This window comes from Elephas maximus, chromosome 13, assembly GCF_024166365.1.
Source record: "Elephas maximus indicus isolate mEleMax1 chromosome 13, mEleMax1 primary haplotype, whole genome shotgun sequence".
Lineage (NCBI taxonomy): Eukaryota > Metazoa > Chordata > Mammalia > Proboscidea > Elephantidae > Elephas > Elephas maximus.
The window spans coordinates 75613706-75626757 of record NC_064831.1 but is presented as its reverse complement, the minus strand read 5'-3'; the positions used below and the strand labels follow the sequence as shown (position 1 = coordinate 75626757).

At 51.1% G+C, this 13052-nt stretch overlaps 1 protein-coding gene across 4 annotated transcripts in view; it reads left to right on the top strand.

The window, feature by feature from the left end:
• The window catches only part of ZNF710 (zinc finger protein 710), a 78951-nt gene that overhangs the window by 43039 nt on the left and 22860 nt on the right, over positions 1–13052 (top strand). The window lies entirely within an intron of this gene.

Sequence of the window (13052 nt, the reverse complement as noted above, 5' to 3'; positions counted from 1 at the left end):
TCAGAATCGACTCAATAGCAACGGTTTTCCCTGGCATTCCGAAGGATCTGGGCCCCATGCGGGAGGGTTCCACGCCCTTAGTCTCTGGCTTTCTGGGTGCCTTGGGGCGGCGCTTCAGATCTTGTTGTTAAAGCCACATGTCAATGTTTTGCTGGTCTTTTTCTCCCAACATACTGTTCTTCCATTCTGTTCCACTTAATTGTGGTACCTTGGGCAGGAGCTTACTAAATTCTGTTCTTTCTCAGGGAAAGTTCTGTCATAAATGTGCAAGCGTGGTGCCTCTTCAATTTCTCTGCTGGGTTCGCTAAAGGAGTTCAACGTAATCTCAATTTGACTTAACAATAACTCCTGTACCGAGCTTTTTGTTTGTGACTTTGCTTGTAATTTTGTTGTTTTTTAATCGAAGTAATACATAAATGCATCACTTTTTAAAGTCAAGTAAATACGAAAGGCTTATGACAATAAGTAGGTCCTGCCCCATCTCACTTCACCCCACTCCAGCCCTCCAGGCCAGTTAACTGTCTTCACCTCTTTTAGTTCCTCCTTCTGTTATTCACCCCCAGGTTTTAAAATAATATGTTTATCTGCTACCTTTCTTTTTTTTTCTTGCTTGTTCCTGTCCCTTCCTGCCTTCACGTCCTGCTTTTGGACAGGAGCTGCCCATTTGGTCTCATATATTTGATTGAACTAAGGAGCACGTTTCTCACGTGTATTATTTTTTGTTTTGTATAGGTTTGTGTAATCTTTGTCTTAAGAGCCTCTTAACAGAGCATCCAGGGGCCATAGTTTTTGGGGGTACCTCCCATCTCTGTCAGACCATGAAGTCTGGTCTTCTTACGTGAATTTGAATTCTCTGCTGCTTCTTGATTTATCGATTTTGAACGTTAGCTATTGCCTCCATATTCTTGCAGGTAAGGACTTATTTTACTACCTCTCTGTCCCGTCCCCTCTTCTACTAATATTAGCACTGAAATAGGATTTCTTTTTTAAAAAAGAGAGAGAGCTAATCGTTGCCTCTTTTTTTCTCACCAGGTTCACTTTTTCTGTGCCTATCTCTGTTTTTTTCCGGTGCACCAACAGACCCGGAAAACATCTATCAGATGCTTTATCGGTTCAATTCCTTTTTTTTTTTTTTTTTCCTTCTTTCTAGACACTAGGGTATCTCTAAAGCTTTTTCAGGACAAATGAAAGTTTAATTCATTTTAATACATTAAAATAACTCCAACGCATCTCCTTTGAAAAGGCTTTCCTGATCTACTCCCCACCCAATGGTGCACCCGCAGTTCTGTTTTCCTTCTAGCATAGCCCTTAACACGCTAAATTGTAATTGGCTGTTTTCTTGCCTGTGGTAGGTATTACACTGGATGTTCTTGAGGGCAGGGTTGGGTCTTGTTCACTATGCCTAGGAATATACAGGAGCTGGCACATTGTTGTGAGATGCCATCCAGTCGATTCCGACTTATAGCGACCCCATGTGACAGAGTAAAACTGCCCCATAGGGTTTCCTAGGCTGTAATCTTCACGGGAGCAGGTCACCAGGTTATTTCTCCCACAGAGCTGCTGGTGGGTTGGAACTGCCAACCTTTTGGTTAGTGGCCGAGCGCTTAACTGTTGTGCCTCCAGGGCTCTGTTGGCATATAGTGGGTGCTCTGTGTGTGTTGAAATTTGAATTTGTTGAATCGAAGTACAATAGTGGTTTTGTGCTCCTGGTGGCTCAATTAAATTCCTGACCCCTGAGCTCCTTTGTATTTTCCCAGTGCCTCTTCTGTCTAGCTTCCTTGTTGGGCTTGGAGGTCCCCTGGGCCTGTTCTGATAAGAGCCTTTGCCAGGCGGAGATAGCAACAGCAGGGTTTTCTTTCCCAGATCGGTTATGCCTCTCCCCTGCTCCCCCAGATTAGCCTCAAGCATCTGAGGGCCTTAGGTTTGTCCCAGCCACAAGTCACCTTACAGTCCCAGCCCACAGCCCTGCACTCGCAGCACATGAGTGCTCAGTAGATGAGTGAGGTTGAGACTGGCTCAATCAATCAATCAATAAACCAATCAGTCTTCCTCCACTCAAGCCTCTCTGCTCCCAGGAATTTCTTATTACCTAGCATTTGAAAGATCAGAAGGAAAAAGAAACCTCAGCGTGAAGGTGACCCCGGGTCAGATTTCCCCATGACTCACTGGACACTGAAAGAAAGGAAGAGCAAGAGAAGGAAAGACAAAGAAAAGGGACCAGGGAAGTCCACCTCTGGTCTCAGAGAGGTATCTGGTCAGTAGACTGGGTACTGTGTGCAGGCCAGGACTCCCGTCTGTCTTGTGCACCGGGTTCTCCCAGAGCTCAGCACAAGCCCTGCCCACCTTGCATATCCAGTGTGTGGCTGATGCCTGACTGTAGGAAGGAAGTCCAAATCCAGGCCTGTTCTGGAAGAGGGACTTTGGATTCCCTGGGGCACCTTTCCAAGCATCTGAGGGTCTCTCAGATGTTTTCCTTGAAGTCTTTGGGACCTCTCCCTCATAAGAGGACACAGATCGGGCAGTTAGCCACCAGTGAAAAGGCCTAACTCCTCACACCTTCTGGGAGCAAGGGCCTGGCCTTGGAGCAGTCCCCCCAGTGGCACCTGTCCCAGAGCCCATTCAGAATGTCATTCATTCCACACATTTGTCATGTGCGGAGCACTTCGTGTGTGTGCCACATACCAGGAGAACCCAGTGACACGGCCCAGACCAGGTGAGCCGCCCAGGCCTCCGCCTCTAGTGAGACAGCTTTTGCCTCACTCAGGCCTGTCCTCCTTTGCCCTCCTACCAGGTAACCTACCTGCTCTCAGAACAGAGCAGAACACCAGACACTGGGAGGGCAGAGCCACCCTAGAGACCATGTCTCTCTCACAGCTTCACAGCCTGGGGCTTCCCTCACCCAGGACTGTATTGGGGAGGCCACAGCCAGGCTGCCTGGGCCGGGCAGGGGACAGCCAGACACAGGATTAAAGCTGATAGCCGCCAGGCCTGTGCCCCCCAGAGGGAGCTCATCTCTTGGGGATGCAGTGAGTTTTGGGAGGATCCTTTAAAGCAGCTGTTTGATGTTTCTGCAGTGGAACCAAATTTATTTTTTGTACTTTTAGGAATTAACTTCCGGTTCTCAGCCTCTCCCTCCCTCCCTCTCTCACCAGAAAGGAGAGAAGGAGAAAAGAAGGGTTTGCATTGTCGCTGTGATTGGCACCTTCTGTGAATGAGGGGTCACTGCCTCGGCTGCTCCTTTCCAAGCGCTCCTTTCTCCCCTGCACGCTGTGTTCACGCCACAGCCAGAACAGTCTTTCTTTCAAAGCCTCTGTCTTCCTCTCCCCCTTCCTCTTTGTATCTCTGCTTTCCTTCCCTTCATTTTTGCCTTTCTTTCTAAGCTCTCGCCATCTCCCTCTGGGGTCACTCTCTTTTTCTACATTTCTTCTTCTATTCAGTTCTTTTTTTTTCTTTTTCTTTTTGAATAACACTTCTGTTTTCAGGGAAAGGGACTTGTAGAGAAGTCGGTTCATTTGAGGAAGGGACAATGTGAGTGTTTCCATTTTTCTCCATTGCTCTCAATGGGGAAAAAACCTCTGTGCAGGAAACCACTTCCCTTTGGGCCCTACTTCTCTTTGGGCTTTGGCTTTGGGAGGGAAGGGTGCTTGGAAAGGAGCACTGCTCGACAACCAGGACCTGGTACTCACAGGTCAGGTCGTTCTCGCGAACTCTAGAGCTGGTCACTGGGGATTGCTGACAAGGGGCCTGGCACTGGAGTGTGCAGGGCTCAAACATGGCCCTGGGGATTGTTCCCGCCTCTGCCTCACCCTTGTGGGGACTTGATGTGAGGGTGAGGATCAAAAGTGGATACCAATGCCCAGCCAGGCCTCACTCCCTCTGGCAGGAACCTAGTGTCTGGTGTTGGCTTTCCTGGCCAAGAGAGGGCTTAGTAGAGGCCGTGAGAGCGAAGGGCAGGGCTGACAAGGGGCAGGACAGTTCTGTCCCCTGCACAGTGAGTTCCGGGCTCGGGAGCTCAGGTGGTGGGCCCCACATTGGCTAGATTGGTAGTCCTGGAATAGAGGTCCTCATCTACCTGAGGCAGGCTGGACAGTGGCCAAAGCTAGATGATCCTTGCCAGGTAAAGGACCTGCCTCTGGGATGGCAGGCTATGTTGACATATCTTGTGTGACAGAGATGTAAATGTCCCACTCATTGGTCAGAGGGATCTTCAAATGTCACCTTGGAGCAACCCAGAACATTCATTTGGGTTTTCCTAGATAATTAAAGCAAAACAGCTTGACTCTTTCTCTGTTGGTCTCTGTATTTATTTTTCAGCATCTAGAAATGAGCCTGACACTCCTCCTCTAGGAGCTGACATAAGCTTGTCAGTCAGACATTTGCCTGGTTATCACACTGATTGTTGTCTGCCAAGCAGGGGCTCCTCTCCTGTGAGCACAGATCAGGGGATAGGACTACAGTCAGGGCCACCACTTGGCACAACTCTGGGGGCCACTACTCTGTGGCCTGTGTGAGTGGTAGTTGTACGTGGTCATCCTGACTACCCTCAAAATGTATTTATGCCTGTGTAGGCTGCAGTTCAAACAGTGGTGCTACCTCATGACTCCACACCTTTGCAATTACTGTTCCCTCCCCTTGGAATGCTCTTCCCTTCTTAGGCTACTTGCTGAACTCCTACACATTCTACAAAGCCCTGCTCAGGTGCCACCTCCTCTTTTGACTTCCCCACATAGAGTTAACCACTACTCCCTTTATGTACCTCTGAGACTTATATGTTGTAGCTACCAGCTCACTAAAGTAATTATCCGTTTACTTAGACTGTTTTTGGGTAGCCCCATGAGCATAGGGACTGTGCTGTCTTCATCTCTGTGAATCCCTAGGAGAATGGGTATGTAGTCTCCATTTCTGAACAGAAAAGCATTGCTGAACCTCAACCACTCAAAAGTGCCCTCCAGAGTTTTGAGCCTAGGAATCTGGAACAGAAATGAGGAAGCTGGGTATGGTAGACGGCTCCAAGGATGCAAGTAATGTGGAGATTAGATGGGCTAAGATTGGTGGTTCAGTGGTAGAATTCTCACTTTCCATGGTGGAGACCCAGGTTCAATTCCCAGCTGATGTGCCTTATGCATAGTCAGCACCCATCTGTCGGTGGAGGCTTGTGTGTTGCTATGGTGCTGAACAGGTTTCAATGGAGTGTCCAGACTATGGCAGATGAGCAAGAAAGGCTGGCAATCTACTTCTGAAAATCAGCCAATGAAAACCCCATGGATCACAATGGTCCGATCCTCAACCAATAGCGAGTATGGTGCAGGACCAGGCGGTGTTTTGTTCCATTGTGTATGGGATTGTTGTGCGTGAGTTGGGGGCCGACTCAGTGGTGGCCAATAACAAGAAGACTGATAGAAGGTTTGACATCTAGGAGGCATTGAGGAGGCTGGGGTAGAGGTGCAGGCCTAGTAACATCACCACAGAGGTGAGTGGCGAAGCCATGAGAAGATGGTTTCTCTGAGGGAGTCTGTGTAGGACAAGAAAGCAGAGACCAGGCCAGGCCTGAGCACTGGGGCCACTGGGGTGAAGAAGATGAGGAGGGCCTTTGAACCTAGGCAGGGGTGGCAGGGCTGCTGCCAGGTCAGGGATAAGGCCTGGAAAAAAGCCTTTGTGTTTGGCAAAAGGCTTGTCTGTGACCTTCAAGATGACCATTTGGCTTCAGCAGAGGGGACAGATGTCAAAGGGCAGGGGCCAAGGCCGTGGGGTCTGAGCCCGTGTTTAGGGGGCTGTGAGGGCAGGGAAGTCTGAGTGTGTGTGGGGGCTGCAAGCAGGCCGTGGGGAGGGGGTACTATGGAGTGAGTACTTGAGGAGAGTGTGGGCGAGCAGGCCTGGTGCAAAAAGGGGGCCAGTGTGTCAGGGCACGTTTACTCCCTTAGAGAAAGGGCCTTGGGCTGCAGGTCTAAAAGGCCCTTCACATCTCCTCAGAGCACAGGGTAAGAGCCAGGTCGCCAGGTTCGAGGCTGTTCCCAGCAGCCTTGATCCCTGGGCTGCAGGTAGAAAGTTTGGGGGGAAACAGGGATCTCTGTGGAAGAAGCCGCCCGGGGAGTAGAGGGCAGGAGCCCTGATCCGTGGGCTGGGTGATGCAGAGCAAGGAGTGAGGGTGCCAGGCCTGGAGGTCTGGGTCAGTGGGAGCCTCCCAGAGGGCAGGCAAGTCTGTGTCTCTTTCGTGCTCGGGCACCCAGCACAGTCCTGGCCTGGAGGAGGTGCTCTGTAAATGTTTGTTGAGGTGGGAACTGGGTTTGTTAACTGATGGGGAATGAATACAGCACAGCCAAGCGGAGACTCACGCGACCCCATGCGTGTCAGAGTTGACCTGTGCTCCAGTGCGTTTTCAGTGACTGGTTTTTCTGAAGCAGATCACCAGGACTTTGTTCCGGTGTGCCTCTAGGTGGACTGGAACCTCCAACCTTTTGGGTAGCAACCAAGTGTGTTAACCATTTTGCACCACCTAGGGACTCCCTAAACTGTAAAGCCCCATACAAATGTGAGGGCTCCATGCCCTGCCCCTCAGGACACACAGATCGTCTATATCTATATCTCCTCCAAGGAGAACAGGACCAGGGTCCAAGCCATGTTTGCCGGGCGATGGGGGAGGCAAGAGCAGGAAGGAGCAGTGATGAAGCCAGACACCAAGATAGCTGGGGTACATGAGCCGTGGGGTCTGGGGTAGCTGCAACAAACAGCATTGAGGGTGCTGGCAGTCCCCAACTTAAAGGCCACTGCAATGAATCTAGGGGGAAGTGCCAAGGGGTCAGCTCAGGGGATATTGAAATGAGGGAGGTGGATCTGAATCCCCTGGGAGTGGTTTATTCAGGAGATGAGTGCTAGGCACCTTCTGTGTGAAGGTTCGGTGGCTGCATGGATGACACGCGGAGGATGAGGGCCTGGGGCTCAGAAGGGCTGGGAGGAAGCCTGTGTGATAGAGACAAGGTGGGCTGAGGTTAAAGGTAGCAGAAAGCGGTGTTTTCTGGGACGTTCAGGATTTGTACTCTGGGGAAGGATGGAGGTGATTAAGGAGCAGGAACTACACCCCTGCAGTGACTCCCTGAGCGGAGGTCTGAGTCTGGGACCACAAGGCCATGGGCCCCGTGGGGAAGGGCCCCTCTGCTCTTCTCAGAACACCCCACGGCTTGGCCAGAAGCCACCTGCAAACCCTGAAGGAGCCTGCCAGGGCAGCTGGCTGGCAGTCAGGTTTTTCCGGTTTGGACAGCAACATCTCCTGACACCCCATTAAGGTGCACCCCTAGCTGCCTGGCCTGGAGATGAGAGGGGAGAAGCTGGCTGAGGCTGGGGTACCTCATTCCAAGCGTGAAGGCCACAAGCAGAGGCACAGGGTCTGGATCTGTGCACAGGCTGTAGAGGCAGGCATGTATCCTGGGCCCCAGTTTCTGGGATGGCAAGGGGCCTAGTGGTCATTCACCGGAATTGGCATCAAGAAGTCAGAGACGGATATACGGACTCCGGTAACTACCTGTGCAGCCCCAGGTGAGTTACTGGTACTGGTAACAGTAGAAACACAGGCTTGCCAGGTTCACTCTCAGCACTTTACATATTTTAGTGTGTTTAATCCTCCAGTAAGGCAGGAGCTCGCAGTACCACCCTCGTTTAATAGGAGGAGACAACCATACCTTTGGGAAGTAGTAGAGGCGGGATTTGAACAAAGGCTTCAGACAGCAGAGTCTGGGCTCTGAACCAGTGCTTCTCAAACAATCTGTGTTTTTAATTATTATTTCTAATCCTTACAGACCAGTACTTTGTCAGCCTTGATGAGTTGTGAAATTTGAAAAAGGAGACAGCATTTGTGATGAGGGCTTCTGTAGGCCCCTTCTCCACTCTGTGTCCTGGGACCCAAGGGTGCTCACAGACCCACAGGCACTGGGGGCACATGAGCACCCATCCCCTGGCAGCCCAGGGGCTCTCGTGTGAGACAAAAACTTGAGCTAGAACCTTCCAGGAGACCAGATTCATTTCCAGCATCTCTACCCTTCTACCAGATTTGGTTACTTTCCTCCCCCCACCTCAAAATAGCAGCTGCTTTTTCCAAATCTTCAACCTTTCAACACTCCTACATGGTATTTACTACAGATATTTTTCATTATAAAAGAATATGCCAAATTTTTGTGGCCCCAGGTGATTCATATTGTGTGTGTACGTAAATTACTATCTATGGTAAAAAAAAAAAAAAAAACCCAGTGCCTATCTATGGTAGAGGCAAGAAATTACCATTTATCAAATGACAACCCCCATGCCAGGTACTTTCACTCAAATTATGTTATTTGATCTCCCCCACCATCCTGTTGGAAATCCTGGTGTGGTAGTGGTTAAGTGCTACAGCTGCTAACCAAAACAGGTTGGCGGTTTAAATCCACCAGGCGCTCCTTGGAAACTCTGTGTCTGTTCTATAGGGTTGTTATGAGTCGGAATCCACTTGATGGCAATGGGTTTGGTTTTGTTTTTTACTATCCCTCTTGTTATCCCCATTTTACAGTTGTGGAAACTGAGGCTCTGAGAAATGAAGGGACTTGCCCAAGGCCACACAGCCAAGAAGTGGTCAAGCTGATCCAGAGTCTCCTACTGGAGAACCCCACCCTTCGCTCCCTGGCCTGCCCTGAGGGGCACAGACACAGGCAGTCCTCACAGTGGGGAGAGCCCTGCGGAATCCAGACCCTAGTGAAGGACAGGCATTTGCTTATTTTATAATTGTCACCTCCACTAAAGCCATTGTAGCACTTGGGTCACAACAACATGTGAATTTCGGCCTCATCTTCCCCCTAAGTGTTCGTGCCTCCCAACCCCTAGGTCTCTGCCTTTCCCACTGTTTTTCCCAGTTTGGGAACCTCAGCCTTTTCTCTTCCTGCCCCTCCCCACCCACTTGCTCCATTTTCCTGTCTCTGCCCTCCAGACCTCCTCCAGGCTGCAGCCAAAAGGCCCCCTTTGCCTCCTAATCTGTTAACTCCTGGCCATGTACAGACCCTGGCCAGTGCCTGGCTCCAAGGACCCCATCATGTGGCACCTATACTCCCCGTCAAGTGGCTCCAACACCCTTATCACGGAGCTCTGACATCCCCCTCATGTGGTTCCGACACCCCCATCCTGGGTCACTGTTCCCCAGACCCAGTATGCTCTCCCTGGAGCCTCTCATCACAACTACATTGTGGGCTTTTCCTTTGCGTGCATTTCTCCTCCAGCCAGACTGTGAGGTCCTGGAGCACATATCCACAGGCTCCCACCCTTTGCGTGGGTCCTACCCTGAGCTCACTCTATGAAAGAACTGTTTGAGGGGTGACTACAGAAAGAATGGATTTGCTCGCTACTCCCGCTTACTTCTGATTATAGCCTGTGTGGCCGGCTGCGCATGTTGATGTCAGCTTGTGTACACGATCAGCCTGAACGTTCGCCAGCTGTCCCTCCCACCAGGAGATAGATGGAGGCATTACGTGAATGAGAGGAGCATTCTTGACTCTTCTCCTGGCATCAGTCTGTACTCGTGTTGGGTGTGTGGGTGACTGCAAAATAAATGTTGATTACAGCATCAGCTTCGGGAGGCGGCCACCACTGGGGGCTCGGCTGGGATGGAGGCCAGGGATGACTCACGCTGGCTGCTGTGAGGACAGAGGAGAGTGAGTTCTGGGTCCAGGCCACCCGCCTTGTATGTGGCACCTTCTGTGGCCCGCTTCCCTCTCTGTTCCCTTAGCTTCTCCAGCCTGGGACAGGTTTTCATCAACTCCAGCTGGGTCTTGTTGGAAGAGGGGGTCCTAACCAGTTTCTCTCCTCCTAGGCCTCCTGGACCCCTCTGCCCAGCCTTTGTGTGCTGAACACCGCGGATCGTTCTCATTGGGCTAATGGTCTCAGTTAAACCTAACAACTCTAGGGAGTAGGAACCATTGTCCCCACGTTCCAGATGGGGAGACTGAGGCACACAAGTGACGTGTGAGTAACGGGGCCAGTGTAGACTCAGCAGCCTGACTGTGCAGCCCCTGTTGAGTCACTGAGTCACGGTGCTCTATTGCTCCCAAAGCACCAGTGGACATGGAAGAATGCTCCTTAAGTTTAAAAAGACAAAGCTATTTTGTCCTTCTGCAGCGCCCGACACATGTAGTGTTTAATTCCCGTCCTATATTTTGCACTCCTGTTTCGTGATTCTTAATCTTGTCACTCCAGCCATTCCTGAAAGTACACGTCTTCATGACCCACCGGCAGCCAGCACCCACCGGGCCCACGGGTGGATGAGGACAGTGTACCAACAGCAGTGTTATTGTGTTGTTAGGTGCCTTTGAGTTGGCCCTTAACTCTTGGTGACCCCCCGCACAACGGAATGTAACGCTGTCCAGTCCTACGGCATTCCCAGGACCAGTTATAGACTGGACCATTGGGATCACAGGGTTTTCATGGGCTGATTTATGGAAGTAGATTGCCAGGCCTTTCTTCCTAGTCTGGAAGCTCTGCAGAAACCTGTTCAGCATCATCAGTTGAGTCCTCACCATGCACCAGCCTTGTTACGAAAGGCATTATTTATCTCCTTGATGTAAATGAAATGCACAGGCATTTCACTGAGACCCGAGAAAGAATGAAACCAAAACTCCCACTTATTCTCTCTTGTATCTGGTGGCATCGGGCAAGTTATTCGGTTCCTCTGTGGCTTGGTTTCCTCCTCTGGAAAATGGATTTTGTTATTGAGATTACATGCTTTATTACATGATTTCATCAGGTGCAATGCCTGGCATAAAGAAAGGCTCAATACGTGGTCAAGCCTTTTTCTATCACTCTATTCCCGTTTTACAGAAAAGACAACTGAGTCCCAGAGAGATTGGAGTGGGGGTGGGAAACACACCTGGAAGCCCGGGTTCCTCTCCCTTCAATTCATGCTGCAGAGTGAGCAGCTGGCCTTCCTGGTTTCCCCCCCATTGCTGCTGCTCTCTGTCCTTTCCCCCTAGGCCCTGCCCCTGGGCCCTGGAGGTGCTGAGCCAGCCTTTCATAGAGGAAGCAGAGCTGCAGTGTCATTGGCACCTCTGGAGGCTCAGGCATTCTGCCCTGGGACTTGCTGCATCCTGGGGGCAGGTCCCTGCCACCTGCACCCAACAAGGTAGACCCGACAGCCACTCCAGCAGGACCTTTGGACCCCAGGACTGAGGGGGCCACTGATACCATGGCCTCCTTCTGGCCTGGCAAAGTTCCGTAGCTATAGACAGATGTTCGGAGACACTTGAGGGTAGGCCACTCGGGAGCTGCGCAGCTCGCAGGCCTGGCTGATGGGACAGAAGAGGGAGAAGGTTGGCAGAGAGTGAATGGGCTCTGTACAAACAGCAGGATTATGGAGGAAACAGGTGGCAGCAAGCAGAGGGGTCCCAGACCGTTCTCAGACCACAGGTGTCTGAAAAGAGTGCAGCACAGTGCCCATGTCTCTTTGCAAAATGACCAAGGTCCCACCTGTAGCCTGGTGCAGCTTTGCCCTGACAAAGGGGGCTTGGCCAGAGGAGACCATCCTCAGCTTCTGCAGCCCAGGGGCCAGGCTTTGCCTTACTCTCTACCCCTTCCCCAGCCCAGGGTAAGCTGTCTCAGGGGTCCCAGGCCCCAGCTGCACCTCCCTCTCTCCTATGGGAGCAGAATGAGAGCCATCTGGCAGCCTTGCCGCTGCCCGATGCCCTTCAGGCTCACACAGGCTGTGGGGCTCCCCAAGACCCAGGGGACATTTATTCTCCTTCATGTGACCTTCTCAGGGGACTTGTTGCCATTTTCCACAAGCCCATGTCAGTTTGAGACTCGGGCCACGGCCATAACCGGCTTGCTTTATTTTCTGTGTGAAGTGTTCCCGGGCCTTTGTTTTTCCTGTTGTTTCTGATCACAGCAGATTAAACACAGAAATGTAGAAACCAAGGGTTTAGGAGGCTGGGCCAGAGCTTGATGTGACCTTCCGCTCCTCGGAACACAGGAAGAAGGGGAGTAACTGGGGGAAGGCCGGCCTCTTACTGACTGGCTTGGACAAGCAACTGAGCTTCTCCAAGCCTCAGTTTCCTCACCTGTAAAATGAAAATAAAAATGCTCATCTCCCTAGGATAGTTTGTAGCATGTGCCTGGTCCATAAAACGAGCTCAGTAAATGGTGGTGGATGTTGTTAGTTGCTATCAAGTTGGCTTCGACTCATGGCGACCCCGTGTGTGACAGAACAAAACGTTGTCTGATCCTGCACCATTTTCACAATTGTTGGTATGGTTGAGTCTATTATTTTGACTATTGTGCCAATCTTTCTCTTTTAGGGATTTCCTCGTTTTCACTGACCTGCTACCAAACATGATGTCATTTTCTAGCAATTGGTCTTTACTAGTGAAGTGTCCAAAATAAGCGAGCCAAAGTTTTGCCATCCTCACTTCTAAGGAGCATTCTAGTAGCTGAAAAGAAATTGAAAAGAGCTGATGCCCTCAGTTCTGCCTGAAACTCTAGAGGCTAAAGTGACATGAGTGGGAGAACCCGGAGGGGGTGCTTCCTTCTCTCAGAGGCAATTCAGGGTCACGGTAAAGAGTGAATTTGAAGAATTGATTAATCTCACCATTGTGTTTGGAATGTGTACGTTGAGCATCCACGATACTCCACTACACGGCCAGGCCCTTGGTCCCATTCACCCAAGGTGAGGGAGGGTGGGGCAGGGTAAGACTAGGGTTTCCTAGGCAGCAGTGAATTCCTGCCTCGGCGGATTGCATGGGATTTCTAGGACTGGCTTCCCCCATGCTCTAGGTCCCTGCCCTTGCTCCGTCATCCTGAGGGGCCTCTGGCAAACCCTGTCCACAGCCTGGGAAACACAGCCAGATTCCCTAGGGTGCACTTCCTCCCAGTAAGCTCTCACCTCCTGGACCCTTCCCACCTTTGCCTTTTCTTCCTTCCTCCCACAGGTGAGGCATAACTAGAGAAGATTCATTGTGGAGGTGGGGAGTCTGTTCTGGAATCTGCCCCTTTCCTCCTGACCATTGCGGGATGTCTGACCCTTAGAGACGGCCCGAGAGAAGGAGGCTGGG